This window comes from Podarcis bocagei (assembly GCF_964188305.1).
Source record: "Podarcis bocagei genome assembly, chromosome: 2".
NCBI lineage: Eukaryota > Metazoa > Chordata > Lepidosauria > Squamata > Lacertidae > Podarcis > Podarcis bocagei.
In genome coordinates this window covers 115,401,663-115,412,303 of record NC_138126.1, presented here as the reverse complement: position 1 = coordinate 115,412,303, position 10,641 = coordinate 115,401,663, and positions in this window count along the sequence as shown.

The following is a 10,641-nucleotide window of genomic DNA, read 5'->3' as shown; positions in this document are numbered from 1 at the left end:
ATAGTGGGGGCCAGTAAGACCTAATGCATGGGAGAGAAATTTGGTTTGATCCTGCCTTCTACCAACCTTTTCCACTCTGGAGCCCTCAAGATACTTTGAACTACAACTCTTACCATCCCTGATCACTGGGCAAGGTGGACAGGGTTGATGGGAGTTGTAGTTCAAAGCATCTGGACGGCCCCAGTCTGGACAAGGTTGGTAGAAGGCAGGGTCAAACCAAACAGGAATAGTCCTGTTCTGTTCTGCATTGGTCAAACCACAGCTAGATTACTGTGTCCAGTTCTGGGTGCCACAATTTAAGAAGGATGTTGACAAGCTGGAATGTGTGTTGAGGAGGGTGACCAAGATGAGAAAAGGTCTGGAAACCAAGCCTTATGAGGAACACTTGAAGGTGTTGGATATGTTTAGCTTGGAAAAGAGGAGACTGAGAGGAGGTATGATTTGTTGTTGTTTAGTCGTTTAGTCATGTCCGACTCTTCGTGACCCCATGGACCAGAGCACGCCAGGCACTCCTGTCTTCCACTGTCTCCCGCAGTTTGGTCAAACTCATGCTGGTAGCTTCGAGAACACTGTCCAACCATCTCGTCCTCTGTCGTCCCCTTCTCCTTGTGCCCTCCATCCTTCCCAACATCAGGGTATTTTCCAGGGAGTCTTCTCTTCTCATGAGGGGGCCAAAGTATTGGAGTCTCAGCTTCAGAATCTGTCCTTCCAGTGAGCACTCAGGGCTGATTTCCTTCAGAATGGATAGGTTTGATCTTCTTGCAGTCCATGGGACTTTCAAGAGTCTCCTCTAGTACCATAATTCAAAAGGAGATATGATAGCCATCTTCAAATATCTCAAGGGTTGTCACATGGAGGATGGAGCAAGCTTGTTTCCTCCTGTTCCGGAGGGTAGGATCCAAACCAGTGGCTTCAAGAAAGGAGATTCCAACTAAACATCAGGAGGAACTTTCTGACACGAACAGACTCCTTCAGAAGATGGTGGTTTCTCCTTCATTGTAGGTTTTTAAGCAGCCACCTGTCAAGGATGCTTTAGTTGAGATCCCCGCGTTTCAAGAAATTGAATTAGATGACCCTCAAGGTCCCTTCGAGCTCTACAATTTTATGATTATGTATTTTGATACGTTTGTCCCTTATTTTCTCTTGTGCAGAAAATCATGTCTGTTTACTGCCACAATTAGATAGGAACTTGATGTACGAGCAACAAGATACTCCAGGGTGTGAGTTAGAGGGCAATTATTCACTCAGAGAGCATTGTTAGAATAAGGCTGAAAGCCGAATGCTGCTTAATGTGTCAGGTATAAATTATCGGGCTGTAGCTCACTGGCCTGGATGTTTTCACCAAGACTATAACAAAATAGCCCTATGCAAATTCCACAGAGAAAGCAAGAGCAGGAGTGGCCAGCCTCACGAGCCGGCACATACAATTAGTTCTTTTTTAAAACAGTAGGGTAGCCATTTTCTGCTCCCGCCCCCTGGCTTTGCACCCATGAACATCAGCCAACACAAAAGAAATTTAGCAGTGAAAGCTTTTGCCATCACTTATATCTAGGCCAGGAAAAGGCTTTTAGAAAGAAACAGGCTTTGAGGGCAGGTAGCATGCTAAGTTCAGTCTGGGGTGACATGTGTACTGCACATTCTTGTCATATTTTAATTTGTGTTGTTCAATTTTAATTTTAATTTTGCAATTTTCAGTTATATACATTTCAATAGTTTCACAGTCATTTTAACATTTCGAAACTCGACTTACTTCCTCCTCTTTCTGCGGTTCCTTAAATTTATATATATATATATATCATTTCCTGCATATTCTAAATTAACTTATTCTTTTATTCATCTACTTTAATTATTTACCCTTATGGAACTGCGAGTTATTGCAACAATCCTGCCAATGTCCTTATCTGTTTACAATTTATTTGTACATATTCAATAAACTATTTCCATTTTTTAATAAAAAGTTTGTTGCCTTGATTTCTTATTTTTCCGGTAAGTTTCACCATTTCTGCATATTCCATAAGTTTTTGTATCCATTCTTCCTTTGCTGGGACTTCTGCTTCTTTCCATTTTTGGACAAATAACATTCTTGCCACTGTAGTCGCATACATGAATAAATTCATTGAATTCTTTTATTACTATTAGATTTTTATACTGGCCTTCATGCGAGGATCACAAGGTGGTATAATCACACAAAAGTGCTTAACATAATAACAAACAAAACAGTAAGAATAGTGTTGTTTTGTTGTTTTTAAAAAATAGAGAATGAGAAATACAACCCATCTCTTAGTGAATTGTAATATAACCTTGTAGCAAACTTTTTTTAAAAAAACAACATTTTTCTGTGTATTTTCTCCCTGGTTTGGGGAGAGGGAGTGAATCCCTGAAAACTTTCCACATTGCAAAATTTCTGTGCAGTGTGTGTATACACACACACACACACACAGAGAGAGACATCTCCAGCAACACAACAACCTAAGAGTCCTATATTAGTAAGAAGAGAGGTCTGCCCTCTCTTTTATTGCAATGAGAATTTGAAACCAGCGACAGATGAGAATTCCGCGGTGTTTTGGGAAACTGCAAGCAATATATTCTTTTTCCCATTAGACATCAGTCTTCAAGATCAACTTTTCAGCCATGCAGGAGGAGACAAGTGAACTGAACAGCTGCTAGGCTTCAATGTAACCCAATGCTCTACAAGCAGCCAATTTTAGGTTTTCCTTTGGAGAGATTACAATTGCTATTTAGAAAACCACTGGAATTTAACAATAGGCACCATAAGGGAGGCAGAAGAATTGGGGGGCATCGTTCTAATGTAGGAACAATCTTTGGAGCTCATTTTTTGGTCCCAAACCCCCAAAGTGTCCCTCTTTTCCAGGGACATCCCTGATTTAGAGAAGCCAGCCCAGTTTCTTATTCGATCCCGGAATGTCCCGCTTTTCCTTAGGATGTCCCTATTTTCATTGGAGAAATTTTGGAGGCTATGGAGTTATCCAGCCCCCGAGCCATCTGAAGGCAATCCTGTATAGGGAAGGTTTTTAAAAAAATGTTTAATGTTTAATTATGTTTTTATATATGTTGGAAGCTGCCCAGAGTGGCTGGGGCAGTCCAGTGAGATGTGTGGGGTGTAAATCGTAAAATTATCATTGTAGAATGGGACGTCCCTATTTTCGTCAGAGAAATGTTGGAGGGTATGGATTGATGCGGCCCCTGAGCCATCTGAAGGCAGCCCTGTATAGTGGTACCTTGGTTTTCGAACGTAATCTGTTCCGGAAGACTGTTCGACTTCCAAGATGTTCGAAAACCAAGGTACCACTGCATAAGGAAGTTTTTCAATGTTATGTTTAAATATGTTGGAAGCCACCCAGAGTGGCTGGGGCAACCCAGTCAGATGGACACGGTATAAATAGTAAAATTACTACTACTACTACTACTCCTACTACTCCTACTATTGAATAAAAAGGTAAAGGGACCCCTGACCATTAGGTCCAGTCACAAACGACTCTGGGGTTGCGGCGCTCATCTCGCTTTACTGGCCAAGGGAGCCGGCGTACAGCTTCTGGGTCATGTGAACCAGAGCAGCGCACAGAAATGCCGTTTACCTTCCCGCTGGAGTGGTACCTATTTATCTACTTGCACTTTGACGGGCTTTTGAACTGCTAGGTTGGCAGGAGCAGGGACTGAGCAACGGCAGCTCACCCCGTCATGGGGATTCGAACCGCTGACCTTTTGATCTGCAATTCCTAGGCTCAGTGATTTAGACCACAGCGCCACCAGCGTCCTACTACTACTGAATAGGACTTCCCTATTTTCATCGGAGAAATGTTGGAAGGTGTGTAACTCCATAAAAGAGCAACTTTCTCTGCCCCATGCACAAGTGTGCACATATATACCTCAAGCTCAATAACTGAAGAAGAGCCAGCACCACGAAATGCAACCAGTCATCGTCTATCCATATTTAGGAAGTCTTACAGCAGGCCTACACAACCTGTGATCCATCAAGCTGACTGAACCACACCTGCCAAATGCAGTGTCGCTTGCCAGGGGCTTCATTACCCCTCTGTTTTGGGAGTCCCAGGCAGGCCACACAAACAGGAGGTTATCAAGCCCCTGATGGGTTGCCATATGTAGCTGGCAGGTCACCAGCTGTGCGTGGCTGCCTATAATATGATAATATCTAGTAGCAAAAAAACACACAAAACGCCCCCTGTTAAACTGTCCCATTAGGTAAGCAGATTAATGTCAAAAAGCAAGGGATGTGAAATGAATTGACATCAGTGGTGGAAGAAGCAAAGTCAGTTGGTGCAAAAGCACCAGCGGAACCAATTCCGTGCTCTTGCCAGTGCATTTGCACCGCAACAACCATGCTGTTGCCTTGCCCCCTCCTCATCCTATTATGCACCAGGGAGGTCAGGTGAATGCCACCCCCAGTTCCCCTGCTGTATCTTGTTCTGTGAGAGAGTTGTTCTGCTTGCACAACGTGGCTTTCCCTTTACAGTGGTGCCCTGCAAGACGAATGCCTCGCAAGACGGAAAACTCGCTAGACGAAAGAGTTTTCCGTTTTGGAGGTGCTTCGCAAAACGAATCTCCTATGGGCTTGCTTCGCAAGACAAAAATGTCTTGCGAGTTCCTGCGGGGTTTTTTTCCTCCCCCCCTTTTTCTAAGCCGCTAAGCCGCTTATCAGCTGATCCGATAAGCTGATACGCTGCTAAAAGCCGCTAATAGCCACTAATAGCGCTAATCCGCTAATCCGTCAATGGGCTTGCTTCGCAAGACAAAAAAACCGCTAGACGAAGAGAATCACAGAACGGATTATTTTCGTCTTGCGAGGCACCACTGTATCTCTTCTCCCTGTGCATCCCCAAAATCTGATCCAGAGTGCCTGGGAGTTGAAGGGGAGAAGAGAAAGAAGTTCTCTTCCACAAGGGCAAGTCTGCAGCATGACTGGAATAGCACCGCTCAGGGGTGGAGGAAGGGGACCAGGGGGGTGGTCTGCCCCGGGTGTCATCACTGAGGGGGGTGACATTTGGCATGCCGTCCATCCGCAACTCCCAAGCCTACCCTGAGCCGTCAGGGGAAGGGGCGGAGCTGTGCAGCTTACCAGCGGCCTTCCCCCCTTCCCCCTTTGTTTTGACAGCTCAGGGGAGGCTTGGGAGTCACAAGGGGGTGGCACGCCGTTGCCCCCCACTCCCAGGCTGCTTCCTGGGAGGGAGCCTCCCCCAAGCTGTTAAAAGGAGGATGGAAGGGAGGATGGCTGCTGGCAATGTGGCGCAGCTCCCTCCCCCCAGGAAGCAGTCCACCATGGGAAGCTCGCTCCACCCCTCCTGGGCAGCTCGCCCCCTGGGATGTTCACTGTGGGCGCCACCACCCTGGGACGCTCGCCCCGCCCCCCCTGGCCCTGCCCCTGGGTGCCAGAGCAGTTAGCTCTGCCTCTGATTGACATATCTCATCAGGAGTAGGGGGAGATTGTCCTGGGAAGACTTGCCAATCTATACCTGTTGAATTTCTGCCCGACATGTCCTTACCTATCATATTAGGACCAACTTGCAAGAATCAGAAGTTTGAGATAAAGTCCCGGCTTTGTAGCGGTCACTAGTAAGCTTTACACCAGATGCCCGCCTGATGTTTTGAACTACAACTCCCATTGCCCCAGCCACCATAGCCAGGGAGGATGGGAACTTTAGTCCACAACTTTTGAAGGACTCTACACTAACTGTCGCTGCTTTACACTAATTTTCAAAAGGAGCCAACGTTCTATTTACGCTGCTGCATGTGACCATCCAGATATCTTGTGAATTATGCAGTTGTGTATTTCCTTATTTTCTGCCTTTATATCACAGTTAGCAATATAAAATAATGGTTTACAATCTAAGAGAGGGAGCAGAACCTCCAAGTGTCCTTACCTTCCAGGGACAATCCTGGATTTACAGAATCATAGAATCATAGAATCATAGAGTTGGAAGAGACCACAAGGGCCATCGAGTCCAACCCCCTGCCAAGCAGGAAACACCATCAGAGCACTCCTGACATATGGTTGTCAAGCCTCTGCTTAAAGATCTCCAAAGAAGGAGACTCCACCACACTCCTTGGCAGCAAATTCCACTGCCGAACAGCTCTTACTGTCAGGAAGAGCTTACAGAAGTTATCCCGGTTTCTGATTTGATCCCCGCATGTCTCGCTTTTCCTTAGGATCTCTCTATTTTCATAAGAGAAATGTTGGAGGGTATAGAGCAGGCATAGGCAAACTCCAGCCCTCCAGATGTTTGGGACTACAATTCCCATCATCCATAGCTAACAGAACCAGTGGTCAGGGACGATGGGAATTGTAGCCTGAAACATCTGGAGGGCTGGAATTTGCCTATGCCTGGTATAGAGTTATGCGACCCCCAAGTGAAGGAGATAAGTAACTATACAGCCTTTAGAAGACATCTGAAGGCAGCCCTGTATAGGGAACATTTTTAAAAATTTAATGTTTTGTTGTGTTTCTATATATGTTGGAAATTGCTCAGAGTGGCTGGGGTAACCCTGTCAGAATAGCATAATAATAATAATAATAATAATAATAATAATAATAATAATAATGGAATAGGACACTTCTATTTTCATTTAAGAAATTTTGTAGGGTATGAGGTAGTTGAAAAGGAAAAGAAAAGGAATGGGGGAAGAAAGAAAATAAATGAATTCAAGTTTCAGTGTTTACATGCAGCTATATAATGACACGGGTGGCGCTGTGGGCTAAACCACTGAGCCTCTTGGGCTTGCCGATCGGAAGTTTAGCGGTTTGAATCCCCATGACAGGATGAGCTCCTGTTGCTCTGTCCCAGCTCCTGCCAACCTAGCATTTCGAAAGCACACCAGTGCAAGTAGATAAGTAGGTACCACTGCGGCAGAAAGGTAAACGGTGTTACTATACGCTCTGGTTTCCGACACGGTGTCTCGTTGTGCCAGAAGCGGTTTAGTCATGCTAGCCACATGACCCAGAAAGCTGTCTGTGGACAAACGCTGGCTCCCTCGGCCTGAAAGCGAAATTAGTGCCGCAACCCCATAGTCCCCTTTGACTGGACTTAACTGTCCAGGGGTCCTTTACCTTATATATATAAAGTCTGGGGCCAAAGGGAGCCAAAAGCAGTTGGTTCCAGTCAGAATGAAGGAGGACGTCGTCTCATGTCCCCATTGCAATATGGGAGTTGATTCCAATTAGGGGGTCTCACTGTCTGGTTTTTCCCTCAGCTGCCAAATTACAGCTAAATCCAACCATGTCAACTGAAGGTGGTGCATTGTCTCATCTCTCCTTCCAATGACAAATAGGTGTTGATTGCAACCAGGCCTGTTAAGTTGACCTCACTGCCTCATCTTTCAATAATAATAATAATAATAATAATAATAATAATAATAATAATAATAATAATAATTTATTATTTATACCCCGCCCATCTGGCTGGGCTTCCCCAGCCACTCTGGGCAGCTTCCAAAAAAATATTAAAATACTGTAATACATTAAACATTAAAAGCTTCCCTAAACAGGGCTGCCTTCAGATGACTTCTAAAAGTCTGGTAGTTGTTGTTCTCTTTGACATCTGGTGGGAGGGCATTCCACAGCAAAGGCGCCACTACCAAGAAGGCCCTCTGCCTGATTCCCTGTAACTTGGCTTCTCGCAGTGAGGGACCCGCCAGAAGGCCCTCGGTGCTGGACCTCAGTGTCCGGGTAAAACGATGGGGGTGGAGACGCTCCTTCAGATATACTGGACCGAGGCTGTTTAGGGCTTTAAAGGTCAGCACCAACACTTAGAATTGTGCTTGGAAACATACTGGGAGCCAATGTAGGTCTTTCAAGACCGGTGTTATATGGTCTCGGAGGCCGCTCCCAGTCACCAGTCTAGCTGCCGCATTCTGGATTAGTTGTAGTTTCCGGGTCACCTTTAGTTGCCCAAGGACGGTTGATTCCACCCAGGCAAATTGACATGGCCTCATCCCTCTCTCACATGCAGCCGGGTAGCATGGCCCTGGTGAATTGCGGCAATGGATATTCCAAAAGCATGCCAGAGGGGAACTGGAGACTACAGAACAAAGAGATCAGTGAATGTCCTTTTATGAAATCACCCAGACTCTCTCAAATTTCCACTGCCCCTTGTGATGCAAATGAATTCTCCTGAATGCATTTCATACACTTACTTAGCTTTCAAAATAAAAAAAAGGAAGTGGCTTAATTTATGCAAATGTGGACGTCGCTCAGCATGCCACTACAATTCATAATCTTATCAATACAGAATAAACGGATAAGCAAGCGTAGCTCATTTGTCCAGTAGTGAATCTCTCACAAAGCACTTGTGTTAGAGCAGTGGTTTTGAATAAAATACACCACTGAGCACTTTCAATTAATCACACTTCCATTCTGTCTCTTAATTTATTAAATACATGTATATCGGCTACCTTTAATGTAATGTCTGCAATTTTCAGGCAAGGCAGGATGACAGAGAGAAATAAGAATGGTTCCTGAATATTAAAATGTTAACATCTCAGTGTTGGATAAAAGTGAGATAGGCTTTTCCAGGCTGCGTGTCTGTCTGCTATATATTTTGCAAAGCGGCTTGTCCATCTGTCCATCCACCTGTTCTCCATAGGTTTGCTGCCTCTCGAGATATTGTTGCCAAATTCAGTATGAGGGTTCCCGAGCTGAGGGTAGTGGCTGTTGTTGATGACTGAACCTGGGGGTCTCTTGTAGCCAATGCATGCAGACCTTCCAGGTGTCCCTATTTTCCAGAGGAAGTCCCAAATTTACAAAAGCCGTCCTGGTTTCTGATTTGATCTCATAATGTCCCGGTTTCCCTTAAGAGGTCCCTGTTTTCATCAGAGAAATGCTGGAGGGTATGGAGTTATGTGACCCCCCGAGGAAAGGAGATAAGTAACTATACAGTGGTACTTCGGGTTAAGAACTTAATTCATTCTGGAGGTCCTTTCTTAACCTGAAACTGTTCTTAACCTGAGGTACTACTTTAGCTAATGGGACCTCCTGCTGCTGCTGCGCCGCCGGCACTCGATTTCTGTTCTCATCTTGAAGCAAAGTTCATAACCCGAGGTACTATTTCTGGGTTAGTGGAGTCTGTAACCTGAAGCGTCTGTAACCCGAGGTACCACTGTACAACCTTTAGAAGACATCTGAAGGCACCCTTGTATGTGGAAGTATTTTTTTAAAAAAGTTTAATGTTATATTTATATATATATATATATATGTTGGAAGCTGCTCAGAGTGGCTGGGGCAACCCATATATATATATAACTACAGCAGCAGCAGCAGCAACAACAACAACGATATTTGTTGGCATCCCTATTTTCATTGGAGGAATGTTGGCATCCCTATTTTCATTGGAGGAATGTTGGGAAGGTATGTCCAAGTGCTCTACCATTGAGATTTGGCACTGCATGGCAAGCATCATGTGCTATAGTGTTTATTTATTGCATATCTAACCATTTCACATTCCTCCAAGAAGCTCCAACAGCACACATGGTCCTTATACCTTCCCCATCACAAGGCAAGTGACTAACTCAAGGTGGGCTCCATGGCTGGGTGGGGATTTGAATCTGGGTCTCCCCAGCCATAGACTGACACTCTAACCACTACAATATACTGGCTCCCAACGAAGCTCTAGAGCAGGGGTCAGCGAGGTTTACCTGGCCTGGGCTGGTTCACTCCAGTGGAGAGCCCTCCATGGACCGGATTGCACATGCGTGTGTGCCCCCACGATTTCCGGCATCTGCACCTGCACAGATGGGATTTTCGGCACTGTGGAAGCGAGTCCCACACTGCGCTGTGCGGGTTTAGCGCAGCGTGCGGGAACTTGCCGAGCAAGCGGCTCGGTTCAGGGGCAGCTCGCGGGCTGGTAAAACAACCCCTGCGGGCCTCCTGTGGCCCATGGGCCTTAGGTTGCCAACTCCTGCTCTAGAGCAATGTTTTCCAAACTTGGGTTTCCACCTGTTTTTGGACTACAACTCCCCTGCAAGGCCAGTGGTCAGGGATGATGGGAACTGCAGTCCAAAACCAACAACAACTAGCGATCCAGATTTGGGAAACTGCTCTAGAACTTGTCTGTAGAAACAGATGTCGAAGGGGGCGGTAATCTTATCTTAACATACCTGTTCTACAAGCAATGAATGAAAGCTCCGTGATGCACTGGAGAGATTCTAGGAGAACTCTTCAGTCTTAAAAGAAAATCAATGTTGCCACTAACGCCTTAACTACATTCAGTTGGCAATAAGCCCCACTGATTTCAAGGAGAGTGTTGGATAAACATGCATAGCATTGCAGCCTTAAGACTCATTTTCTAATGTCTCCCTTTTTGGGATTTCAGCCTGTCAATCCAATGAATTCTGACCTTTTAGATCTGACAGCTGAGGTTTGTTTTTGGTTTTTTTGGTTAAGGCTCACAACTGGGAGTGCAATTCTGGAAACGAGAAGCTGAACATAACTTTAAAGGCAGACATATAATGCAGCCTCAGTCAGTTGCCCCATCACTCTCTTCCAGCTCCTATAGAGCTGTGAACTGATCTTAAATCCCCACAAAGTAAACACAATTACACCACTCATTTCATCAGCTTTGTGTCCCAGAAAGCACACATTTCCACCTAAGCGGAGTTCTCCTGGAAGAAAGG